Source organism: Chiloscyllium plagiosum, unplaced genomic scaffold (genome assembly GCF_037043375.1).
Source record: "Chiloscyllium plagiosum isolate Xiang-an unplaced genomic scaffold, Cpla_swu_hap1 HiC_scaffold_3, whole genome shotgun sequence".
Classification (NCBI taxonomy): domain Eukaryota; kingdom Metazoa; phylum Chordata; class Chondrichthyes; order Orectolobiformes; family Hemiscylliidae; genus Chiloscyllium; species Chiloscyllium plagiosum.
Window position 1 is genome coordinate 20,876,464 of NW_028270141.1, and position 13,549 is coordinate 20,890,012.

General features: G+C 42.6%; 1 long non-coding RNA gene across 1 annotated transcript in view; it reads right to left on the bottom strand.

Moving 5' to 3' along the window:
• Positions 1–13,549, bottom strand: part of LOC148150533 (uncharacterized) — a 101,484-nt gene that overhangs the window by 2,114 nt on the left and 85,821 nt on the right. Inside the window, exon 2 of the long non-coding RNA XR_015751782.1 lies at positions 809–1,027. This is a non-coding gene — a long non-coding RNA (uncharacterized LOC148150533). The remainder of the gene's footprint in view (positions 1–808; positions 1,028–13,549) is intronic.

Sequence of the window (13,549 nt, forward strand, 5' to 3'; positions counted from 1 at the left end):
GTTTCAAACCACTAAATGACCCATGATCCCATACATCCTATCTCCTACAACCCTTTCCAATACTTTATCCACAACTGAAGTAAGGCTCACAGGTCTATAATTTCCAGGGTTGTCTCTACTCCCTTTCTTAAACAAGGGAACACCATTTGCTATCCTCCAGTCTTCTGGCACTATTCCTGTAGAATATTGCGGCTGTACAGGACATTGGTTAGGCCACTTTTGGAATATTGCGTGCAATTCTGGTCTCCTCGTATAGGAAGGATGTTGTGAAACTTGAAAGGGTTCAGAAAAGATTTACAAGGATGTTGCCAGAGTTGGAGGGCTTGAGATTTAGGGGGAGGTTGAATAGGCTGGGGCTGTTTTCCCTGGAGCATTGGAGGCTGAGGGGTGACCTTATAGAAGTTTATAAAATCATGAGGGACATGGATAGGGAAAATAGACAAGGTCGTTTCCCTGGGGTGGAAACAAGAGTGTAGGGTGAGAGGGGAAAGATTTAAAAGGGACCTTAGGAGCAACTTTTTCACACAGAAGGTGGTGCGTGTATGGAATGATCTGCCAGAGGAAGTGGTGGAGACTGGTATAATTGCAACATTTCAAAGGCATCTAGATGAGTATATGAATAGGAAGCATTTAGAGTGATATGGGCAAAGTGCTGGCAAATGGGACTAGATTAATTTAGGATATCTGGTTGGCATGGACGAGTTGGACCGAAGGGTCTTTTTCCGTGCTGTACATCTCTATGACTCTATGACTTCATGTCTATATTTTCTAATTGCCCCATAATCAGGAATGATCTTACATTTTGTACCTTTGACAGCCCAGAGTAACCAAATCAGCTGCAACCAAGTGGACAAGATGAAGCCCAATGCTGTCTTGAGATGGAGCACGCGAAGGTTAACTAGCACGGAGAAACGCAGCTGGATTTTGTGATGGAAAATTGGGATGTTGCTTTCCTTTTTGCTCAAGTCCTTCCGACTCTGGGGTCAGTTATATTACCAACTGACTTACAGCTGACATTCAAATTGAACTAAAAGGAAGGAAAGAAAGATTCGATTACAAGATAAGAAGAAGAGGGACAAAAAGAAAGATGAAATCAAGCTTAATTGTAAAGTTTGCAGTTTTTAAAATCTCTAACAATTCTTAAAACACACAGGCATGAGATTCCACACTTGTAAAAATTAATTTTCAGTACCAGTTAGGTTGTTTGGCAATAATTAGCACTCATCAAAGTTATGTAAAGGCCATAACACCATAAAATATAGGGGCAGAATTAGGCCATTCGACCCATTGAGTCTGCTCTATCATTTGATCATGGTTCATATGTTTCTCGATTTGGAGATGCCGGTGTTGGACTGGGGTGTACAAAGTTAAAAATCACACAACACCAGGTTATAGTCCAACAGGTTTCATTGGAAGCACACTAGCGTTCGGAGCGACGCTCCTTCAAGCCGAAAGCCAGTGTGCTTCCAATTAAACTTGTTGGACTATAACCTGGTGTTGTGTGATTTTTAACATATGTTTCTCAACACCATTCTCCTGCCTTCACCCCATAACCCCTGGTTTCCTGACCAATCAAGAACCTATCTATCTCTATCTCAAATGCAGTCAATAACTTGGCCTCCACAGCCCTCTGCAGCAATAAGTTCCACAGGTTCGCTACCCTCTGGCTGAAGAAATTTCTCCTCATCTGAGTTACACTGAAGTGACAGGAGCTAACTTTATCTAATGAGTTCCATTGTATCAACTATGCAAATAGTAATTTCATACTCTTCAGTACATGTCATTGGTGAAGCCATGGTGTTTTCATGAAGCTAATGACAGAATTGCGTGGTAGGCTTTAGATATTTGAGTTGAACCATGCATCTACCCTTGCCTAAAGTTCCTGTGTCATCTGTGCACACATAACTACAAAGTCTTTATTTTTGTAGCTACTCTGACAGGAAAATCTGGACAAATAAAAAAAATCTTAGTTAGAATCTTAGAGAAAATGGAAGTTCATGTAAATCAACAAAACCTGTCCAATGTTTCTCAAACCAATAAACTGCTATCCCTCAAATCCTTTCCTGAACCATATTTTCTTGCCTCTTATGCAATTTAGCTGATTTTTTTAAAAAAAGTTCCTTGTAACACCCTTGCTTTAATGAACTGCTGGACATTCCTTTTTGCCACAGAATGCTGCACTTCCAGAGTGTGACCTTTGACATGCAAACACCCTCATGGAGTCAATCATCTACTGGAATTTTACTTTGCTGTACTTTAAGACCCAAAATCTGGGTATCGATTGGAGAATGCAATAGAAATAGAGAGCAGGGAAGAGTACGCAATGTTGCTGTGAGAGAGGGATGGAGAGAAGCAAGCACATAAAATCATAGTGGGGGACTTTAGAAAACATATGGGACTGTAATGGTGTCGTAGATTTATGAGTTTTTTTAATGTATCCTCGGTGGGGGGAAGGCTCAACAATCCATGGTCTACATATGTGGAGTGAGCGGATTTATATCTTCTGAGGATCCAATGCATCAATTTCTATCTTGTGGAAAAGTAACTGTAGGTGGGCCAGCAGCGCAGCGTAAAGTATAAATTTGATCTCACTCCTTCGAGCCAGATGGTTTTGCATTCCATCATTTTCCCTCCATCCTGCCAAACATATATGAAAATGAATATTATGTTAAATGGTTTCATGTACACAGCATCCATAGACTGTCAAAGCTCCACTGAGCTATTATATCTCATGCCTAATGTATGGAAATCTTAAATATCCTGAATTATATTCAATACTTTACCGCTCTCCTATCAGATTTCCACTCTTCTACATTTATAGGGACCAAGGTGTTTGTGCACCACGTTTAATGTTTGACTTGACTATAAGACAAGAGATCGTTTCTAATTTAGAGCAATTTTAGAATGTATTCAAGCACAAGCAAATTAATTTTAATGCAGATTAAAATGGAAACCCACTGTGATAATTTGCAGCAATTTGCATCATGTAAACAGTTGTCATCAAAACCTTCCTAATTGCACTGGTGTAAAAATTTACATCACAGATTTAAAAGGAAGGAAAGATACCAAGTTTAGAATTGCAGCCTTAAAAAAATTTGGTTCGGCACAAACTGGGCATGGGGAAGAAGATAAATGGAGCCCACTTCATGCTTGCACCATTTTACTCAACTTGAATTATGAACTGCAGCCAGAAATGGGTGCCTTCAACAAGCCAGTGCTGTCCTGTTTAAATATGCAAGTCAGACTCCGATGATATTCTGGCCTAATTTATTTTAACATGAGGCCTGAGGGATAATACACTGATGGTTTCCCTGGCAGGACAACCCAGACAAGAAAAACAGTCAGGGACAGAGATTATGCTTTTGACATTTTATTTGGTTGTTTATGCACAGGAAGGCATGCTCCTCTGGACTCCTTGATGAGACCATAGGCTTCCTACGCCATGGTCATTCCCCTGCATTCTCGCTCTTTCTCTGCTGAGTTTTCCTCAATTCAGTTCTTTTCTACAGGGGTCTGTTCTTTTTGCTGATGGAACATGAGAACTAGGACATGAGGAAAATTCCATCCTCAAACTCAAATAATGCTGTTTGTAGTTGGTTCCAGGTTAACATTGGTTCCAGTAGGCAGAACTCCTGAAGTTGCAACTTGCTCTCAGCAACCATTATTGCCAATCTTAGATTCTGTGTTCAGATCTCTCGATAAGAAATGGAAATGGAAAATGCCGTTCGATGACTTTGAGGTTGTGGAGGTAGCAAACTGATGGCTGTGAGGTGGGGGAGAATCAAATTAACTCAGCAAATCTCAGCATGTGTCCATGAGGCTCCCTTAATCCCACTCCCACCTGGAAGAACAGGAATTTCTGCTCAGAGTACACAACAGCTGGAATTACTTCCAGCAGTAGGAGTTGTGAGACATTGTTGATGCCAGAGGTCATTTGAATCATCATGCACCGAGGGTGCAAGAATATGTTTGCAATCGATGTGCATCGTTGTTTTGTGTGCTTATGACACATTCAAGAAGCTTCCCAAACACATTTTCTAATTACCCAGCTGAAAGTCACTCTTATGTCATATGGAAATATGGGCAGGAAATAAATGCCCAAACCAAAGTTTGATCACCCGAATCTATCAATAGTTCAAATAGTTTTTGTCCATTTCAAAGGGAATCAGAGTTCATTCTGGGTGGCTACACTGTTTAGAGCAGAGCCAGCCACCTGCATTCGACAAGACAGCAGAAGCTTTATAAGATTAATTTTCACCTCCATATTCCCCAGTTGCTTTACACAGTTAATGCTGCAGCATACTATGGACCTTGTGATTTGCTTTCCGGAATTATAATCTCTATGAAAAGAGCTCTGTCCAGATGGAACCTCAGGTCATGAGGAGTAAGCCTCATGGTGGGCAAAGGTCAAACATGATCAATAATCTGTTAGTATCACATTGTCTGCTCTGACGAGCTTCAGTGTTAGGTTTGGTTCATGCATTGCTGGAGGGCATCACTGACCTGTAATTTTCATCACTGTCGCTTTCTTTTCTGTCTGTCGCTGTCTGCTGTCAACAAAATGCCTTTCAGTGGAACTCATGATAATATACATTTCTTTGCCTTTTATTTTCCAAACATCAATTTTCCTGACCTATTGATATTGAAATCTCTTGAAGAGCAAGTTTTGCCCGGTTTGAGAACGTACCAGAGCTGCACAGATTCAAACTCTAGTACCTATCGTTGGAGTGCTGCAACAAGAACACTTTACATTCAGGAATATGCCCCCAGTTCATGGACTGGACCAGGCTGTATCTCCAAGCTCTTCGTTTGCTGTAAGAGATGCTGCTCACTAGCTCTTAACTTATCCTGCTGTTCACTGTATCCTTGTCTGGCATTTCCATGTCTTTTTGTACCTTGCTCCCTCACAGTCGGAGATACCAGAGTGGCTGTGCTTTCCAAACTGCTTAGTGTAGGCACAAAGGCAAGAAGTGTATCTGTAAGCCTTAGTCAAACCTGAGGGGTCACTTTTTCACTCAGAGGGTGATGCGAATATTGAATGAGCTGTCAGAACAAGTGGTGGAGACTGGTACAATTACAACATCTAAAAGCCATCAGGATGGGTACATGAATGGGAAGGGTTTAGATGTGGTCCAAACACTGACAAATGGGACGAGGTCAGATTGGGATGCCTGGTCAGCACAGACGAGTTGGACCAAAGGGCCTGTTTCCGTGTTGTATGATTCTATGACTCTAACTGAAGGAAAAAAGCCTTCAACCGGGGTGTCCTGGTACAGTAAGTCAGTTGGTCAGAATAACAAAGCTGTCCTCATACAGAGAAAGGATGGACAGCTGACCATGGGTCTCGACTCGTTAGGTCCCAGTGAGAGAGGGGCAGGTATTAATGAAGGAAAAAGTGGGTGGTGCAGCCATTAGTGTTGTTGCAGTGTGGGAAGGTGATCCCAGCAAGTGAGTAGGCAGCTCAGAAGGCCTGCAGGATGGGTGTTGTCATGGGTTGGGGTGGGTGACTTTGAGTGAGAGAAGATGATGCAGGAAATAAGGGCCAAGCATCAGTCTCAATGGGAGGTGGGAACAGCAGCAGTGACAGAATGAGGGTGAGGTATCGGAGGGAAGATGGTGGAGCTGTGTGAATACCTCCACTCTGCACTGATTAGGAGGCAACCTTGGGGCAGGCTGGCATGATCCGGTGTTGAGGCTGACCGTGCCAAACCTGGGAAAAGAGGAATCTGCCCGTCTGTGTACCACCCACATCCAGCAGGACATCCAGGTCCCTGCCCACAAAGCTGGGCACCAGGTTTCTCTTCTCTGCCATCTCTGGGGCAAATGCCAGGAATTGTGCAAGGCAGCTGTGGGCTGGCACCGTGTGTCTGAGTACCCAGCTGGCTTTTAAGATGTCATAGGCACCAGGATCAAGTCCAGGATATCCGCTGACCAGCAAAGTGTTCTGGGAATGGCACACGGAAGGGTAGGGTTAGAATTAGATGAGAGGAATGCAGCTGGGGTAGGTTATGTAGCTAATGCGGCAACTTTGTTCAGGTAAGGTGAGCTAACCCATGAGACCTTGTGGCAGAAAATCCTCCAAAGAACCCGACATAACTGGCACTTAACTGCTGTCTCCCCCAAGTGATCGAGTGAAGTCAATCTGCTTGCTTGCTCATTTAATTCATGAGGTGAAAGGAGTTTGAACAATGTCTGAACAATATCACATTGTTGTTGTGTTTCTCAGCCAATCATGTAGAGATTGAGAATTTTAGTAACAAGGCTATTTGAAAATTTCCATTCAACTTTAAAATTTCGAAATACCATCTTTGAAGGACAATCATTAATCTATCAGATAGTTATCTCAAAAAACTGGCTAACAAGTCCTGTTGATGAATGGTTCTGAACCAGAGAGGTATAGTCCCCTAGATGCTCTGCCAGTGGATTTAAAGGGCAATGCCAAAATTTAGTAAAGATTGGCGAGAATTGGAGTTGGGACAATTGGTGGTTAATATACATTGCCAATCAAGGGATGTCCCCCATGAGAATGAACCAGAATCGCAGACTATCTGTATTTGCAAAGCTTTGGTTGAAGTGTGGAAAGAGAAAGAAATAAATCTGTCCAGGCGTGTGCAAGCTGGTTGATGTTTGGACACAGTATATGAAGGGAGAACTCAAAGGAATGGGAACTTGTGGCAATTGTCAATTCTTGTCCAAATTTGTAATTTGGGGGTGCAGGAGTTTCGGAAAATCAACACTATCTTGGCCCCAGAAAAGGAATACTGGAGGATAGCAGTAAGCGCAACATAAGTAATAGATAGGCAGGATTTCTTGCACAGTAAAACTCTAGACATACAAAAACGATATTCTTTACTCGTATTGAAGTGGAATTTTTATGAGATGGGAGAAGAGCCACAGATCAAAAAGGACTGGAAATCCTGCTATGGAGAAGGAAATCTGTGATCCCAACCTGGCCTGGTCTATACATGACTCCAGCCCCACTGACTGGCTCTTTGATAACTGAAGTAGCCTGGCGAGCCATTGTGTCAATCTCAGGATCGCTAGGAATGAACACACAATTCTGGCCTTGTCGGTGACATCCATATTCTGAGATTAAGTTTTGAACAAAGTCTACACTGCGAGAATGGCACATATTCAATTTTTGATTTTAGACAAAACTGGGTGGTTTGTGAGGATGATGGAAACATTTCAAATTGAATTATTGAGGGCGGGATCCCTGTTTATACCTCTTTCTCTGGCTATGGTATATTTACCATCAACTGGCTATGGTACGGGCGGCACGGTGGAACAGTAGTTAGCACTGCTGCCTCACAGCGCCAGAGACCCAGGTTCAATTCCCACCTCAGGCGACTGACTGTGTGGAGTTTGCACGTTCTCCCCGTGTCTGCGTGGGTTTCCTCCCACAGTCCAAAGATGTGCAGGTCAGGTGAATTGGCCATGCTAAATTGCCTGTAGTGTTAGGTAAGGGGTAAATGTAGGGGTATGGGTGGGTTGCGCTTTGGCGGGGCGGTGTGGACTTGTTGGGCCGAAGGGCCTGTTTCCACACTGTAAGTAATCTAATCTAATCTTAACCTCAGAATCATACGTGCCAAAGTCCATGTTTTGGCAGAATCCCTGTCTTTCTCCCTTCAACACCACAGGAAGAGAAACCCACTGTGTGTGCAGTGGCTAGAGTCGCTTGAGCAGGAGGGGAACACAGGTAACAAATAAAAACCAATCCTGAGGAAGGGTCACTGGACCCAAAACATCAACTTGGATTTCTCTCCACAGATGCTGCCAGACCTGCTGAGCTTTTCCAGCTATTTCTGCTTTTGTTTGTGAACACGGGTAATAGTTATTGGAGAATAATAGGAAAGGCTGAAAGGAAATAAAGACCCAAAAGAAAAGTAGAGAATGCAATGGGGAGAAGGAAAGGAAAGGAAGGCCAATGTTACATGATGTTTTGTGGGGGTAATGAAACGATTATTTGAGGAAGTGTCATTATTAACTGAGGAGACAGAGAAAGGAGTGAAAGTTTGAACTAATAAAAGTTGGAAGAAGGGAAAAGAGGGGAATAGAGAATTCAGGAGAACTATCGGCTTCATGAACTGATAGTATTGGATGGGAAGAACATTCCAATTTGAACTGAGTTTAGACAAAAAATGCCAGTCAGGAAGGTATGTATCTCTGAATCTGAAATTTTATGGGAAGTTTTCTAATGAATTGTCAGAATTTTAGAAGGAAATGTGAAACACCTTGACAAGACGCTGAGTATTACTTCAGTCTGCTATAAATCAGTTGGATTGCAGGAGCAACAGCTAGGAACTTGGAGCACAAAGATATCCTGTTGTGTTAGCATCATAACTCTTCCTTTTTCACAATTCCTAATGTTAAAGCTGCCAGCTACGCTTGTTATGTGTAAGCGCTGGGGGCTACAGAGTTCAGACTCCCACCTGATAGTTGCTGTTATTGAAGAAATGGTGACAATCTTCCAGGTTGGTGATTAGATCTTGTTAAATGCCAAGCCTTCAAAGATCACTCTGTGAATGGAAGAGGTGTCACTGCTTTCTGCACTAACTAGTGAAGTGTGGTATCAAATCATAAGCAAATCTCTTTGTTCTTAATGCAATGAAAGGGATCTGTAGTAATAGAAAGCATTTTAGATTCAGGCAGTGATGCTGTTGTCATTATCTAATTTTGAATGAGAGTTGGTAGGTTGCCCAGCTTCTGTAATACTTGTTTAAACATTATCATTGTTCAAGTTTATTCATGACAAAAATGAGCTAAATTACTAAATCATGGGTTGAATTAGTGCACGACATTTTAAACTGTGATAAAATAATCTCCGAAGGGATCGTAAAGTCTGATCTGTGAACTAACAATTCTAACATTGTAAATATATTGTTCCTCTACTGAAAGTGTGAAAGGGGACAGGAATGTAGCTGTGCACGCTGCTTCCTGGCCAGATGTTTACTGGCCATTTTTGGAAAGGCCAGATGGGGCAGTGGGTTGGGGCTGAGGTTGGAGGCAGTGATTACAAATGGTTACCAGTCAGCATGCAGACCCCATGCAGTGCCCAACAGTGATCCTGCTGATCTCAGTGCTGGAGAGCTGCCTATTGACTCTCCAGCTTCGGGGGGTCCACCCACCATTCTTACTCCAATAGCAAGCACAACCTCTGTCCATTAATTGGTCTGATACTGATAAAGCAGTCCACTTCCGATGCAGTGTGGTGCTGAGAACCACAGGGTTCTTCTGACACCTTATTCCCAACATCAGAAGGAATTTCCAGCTCTCTCAGAGGCAGTTTCTCAGCTTTGGATTGCCTGACTGCATCTGCAAGCTTCACTCTCTCTCTCCCACTGGATTGTACACACTGTGAACTCAATCTCTTTGAAGCATTTTAATCAATCAAGTCTTGAAGCTCTCATGTTGTCAATGTTTCAGTAACATTCAGGAAAGTGGACAGGAATTTGTGTACCAGTATAATAGGTTTGTACTCAAACTTGAACTTAAACTCACAACAATAGCAATACAGACCATTTCCTGGCCAACCGCTATGACTATGCTGGCTGCATATGCACTGTGTTTGCCACATAAGCTCCTGGAAGAGGTGTGAGGTTGACACAACACAGTCTTTACAGCAAGATGTCTGCTCCCTTGACTGTGGGCTATTAAGTAGAAAAGCAAGAAACCTGACTGTGTGACTGTACTAGTAATTATGGCAAAACAAGGCAAGATATGATTGGTGTGAGTATCGAGGCAGACAGAATGTCTGTGAACACTAAGAGAGCAAGCAAAAATCTCTGAGATGCAGCCTGGTGCAATATTCTTCTGATATTGGGAATGAGATATCAGGAAAACCTATGGTTCCCACCTTGACACTGCATTGGAAGTGGACTGCTTTTTCAACATCAGACTGATTAATGGACAGACGTTGTGCCCGTTATTGTAGAATGAATGGTAGGGGGACACCCAAGGCTGGACAGTCAATCCATAAGCTGGTGCCTCTCCCTATGCACAAAGTGTATCAGAGAGATGGTATGCTGATGTGCGGGCATGGTGGCTCAGTGGTTAGCATTGCTGCTTCACAGTGCCAGGGACCTGGGTTCGATTCCAGCCATGGGTGACAGTGTGGAGGTTTCACATTCTTGCCATGTCTGTGTGGGTTTCCTCCCACAGTCCAAAGATGCATAGGTTAGGTGGATTGGTCATGCTAAGTTGCCCATAGTGTCTAGAGATGTGCAGATTAGTTGGGTTAGCCACAGTAAAAGCTAGATATAGGAAGAGGGCTGGGATAGGGGTCTGAGTTGGAGTGAGATGGTCTTCAGAAGTTTGGTGTAAACCCCATGGGCTGAATAGCCTCTATCTACATTGTAGGGACTCTATGACTCTATGGTCATGAAGAATTAGCAGATGCTGGATCCCCATGTCCTGGACGAGGGCTGTATTTGGCTGGTACCTGTGGATCATGTCTTTTGATGCAATTTGGTTGGAGGTCATTTGGACTAAGCAGGATGTTGAATCAACCAGGTACCTGTTCTGATTTCTCAATGTCTCAATTATTGAAAAAGTCTGGTGAGATAGGAAGCTGAATATTAATAAGGTGAGTTAGACCGTTAACAAAGCATTTAAGAAGCTTGGAATACTGGAGTGAGTAACTCACCTCCTGACTCCCCAAAGCCCGTCCACTATCTACTCAGTACAAGTCAGGAATGTGATGGAATATTCCCCATTTGCCTGGATGGGTGCAGCTCCATTAACACTCAAGAAGCTTGACACCATCCAGGATTAAGCAGCCCGCTTGATTGGCATTACATCCGCAAACATCCAGTCACTCTGTCACCAATGCTCCATAGCAGCACAGTGATTCCCAACAAGGACACACTACAGAAATTTTCCAAAGATCCTTGGACAACACCCTTCCAAACTTATGACCACTTCCATCTAGAAGGACAGGGGCAGCAAGATCCCTACAAGGCACTCACCATCCTGACTTGGAAATATATCGCTGTTCCTTCACTGTCACTGGGTCAAAGTCTTGGAAGTCTCTCCCTAAGGGCATTGGGGTCTACCTACAGCACATGGACTGCAGCAGTTCAGGAAGGTAGCTCACCACCACCTTCTTAAGGGCAAAGTTAAAAATCGCACAACACCAGCTTGTAGCCCAATAGTGGCCTCCACTGAAAGAGCAGCGCTCCGAAAGCTAGTGCTTCCAAATAAACCTGTTGGACTATAACCTGTGATTTTTAACTTTGTCCACCCAGAATCCTCCACATCATTCTTTTAGGCCATTAGGGATGGGTCATAAATGCTGACCATCCATGTTGTTCAGACGCCTAAAAGAGTCTGATCATTGGAACTATCAAATTTCTCAAAGGATTGAACTATGCTGGGCCTTAAGTTTAAAATAAAGCATGCTGAGTTTTAAAAGAAGTCAGTGTTTGATATTTCATTTTATCTCACAAAGCCTCAAAGCTATCATTATAGGATCTAACATCTCATAAGCAAACAATTTAACTGATGCCTTCAAATGGTTGTTGAATACGAATGTTTATTTTCCAACGAGGTTAGTTGAAGGAATTTCAACATGAATCAGTATATTTTTTAATCAATTAATGTTCTTTAAAGAACATAATCAAAAAACGCAAACTTTATTCTCTGATATTAGGTGAGTTGGCATGGAAAGGGTAAGATAAAAAGGTGGTGATGGGTTGGCATGAGTTAGTAAGCTAGCAAAGGGACAATAAAAGGCCATGGAGATGAATGAGTAATGAGTTGGTATAGTGGGTATGGGGGAGGTATAAGGTGGGTGCATGGAGGGGAATTGAGTGTCATTGACGATATGAGGCAGCATTTGCACAGGATCTGGATAGCATCCCACAGGAAAAATTAAGTGTCATGGGGATAGTTGGAAGGCTTAGGTTGGCACAAAGGGCATGGAAGGTAGATGGGGCAGGAATTGGTGTAGATTGGCATGTGTGAGGCATAGGGAGCTTATGAGGGGTGAGGCCATCCTTTCTTTTTGAATTCATTATTTTAGTAACTTCACTAAAGTCACTGTGGTGAACTATTTTCCCAGCAGCCTCTGCATTCATTCTGCCCAACCCAACTCACATGGAACACTGCCAGCCCAGAATGAAACTCCCAATTTCCTGGACACTTTCTCAATGGTCAGGTTTGCAGAGACACAGATTACCCCATCTCTGTGCTTCTAAGCACAGAGTGAAAACTCAATCTCCACATTTATAATCTTTTGTAATCTCGAGATATCCCAACACACTTTGCAATCAATAAAATAAAATATCAAGCTACGAAGCAAGTGAGGCAATTTGCCAAGAGCAAGGTTTTAGAAACAACAATGTGCTAATGACCAGATAATCCATTTTTGGGAATTGTTTGAGGGATAACTATTGGTCTGATATAGAAGAAAATTGATTTTCTTCAAAATGGCACTGTGGGGTCTGAAAGGGCAGCATTTACTATTGACCAAAGAGAGAAGTTGTCCTCTTAAAGTAATGGCCAGTTGTACAAAGAGCAAAGCTGAATGAGAATGCTGAAAATATATGATCACGAGTTTCCCTGTGGGGCTTTGAAGCCCATGGACAAGCTCAAATGTAGGTCAAAAACACATAAAGTGTAGCAAAGAATCACTGATTGAGATTTCCCACAGGGTGAGCAGATTAATGGTCAGAAGATGGCTCTGTATCAGGCTCTCAAGGCTGGAGGGCTTGTCTGAGGCCTTCCAACTTGAAAGTAGTAACAGGAGGTCACATAAAGGCATATACCTTTTAAATCATTTCATCTCTTTAAGTTGCGCTTGTTAAACATTCCACTTATTCCTTTGGATTTGGTCCCAGTGAAAGAGCAACTCTGTATTTGCAGCTAGGAATAATTTCAAACCCTGGTGACAATTGGTGCTATTTGAAAACAATTCACTTCTGGCAGTATTCAAATTGCAACATATATATTCAAAGACAGAAGGAAAAAAAAAGACTTTTCTGTCTCACTGTCGAGACTATGCCCTCACTGTGCCCTCATTTATTGCCTTTAACTTATCCTTCAGCAAGTGTTGTCATGATTTTTTTTGAGATCTCAATAAACAGATCGATAGTTGGGATTGAAAAGCAAACATTACTAGGGTCATACAGTCGTACAGTACAGAATCAGGCCCTTCGGTCCAACCCGTCCATGCCAACCAAGTTTCCCAAAGAAACTTAGTCCCACTTGCCTGCATTTGGCCGATATTACTCTGAACGTTTCATGTCCATGTACCTACCCAAATGTTGTTTAAATGTTGTAACTATACCTGCATCTATCATTTCCTCTCGTAGTTCGTTACACATATAAACCACTTGCTATGCGGAGAGGTTGCCCCTCAGGTTCTTTTTAAATATTTCTCCTTTCACCTTAAAATTAAGCCCTCTTGTTTTGAACTCCCCCACTCTAGAGAGAAGATCTTTGCTATTCACTTTATCTAGCCTTTCAAGATTTTATAAGCCTTTGTAAGGTCACCCCTCAACCTCTGACGCTCCAGTGAAAATAGCCCCAGCCTATTCAGCCACTTCTT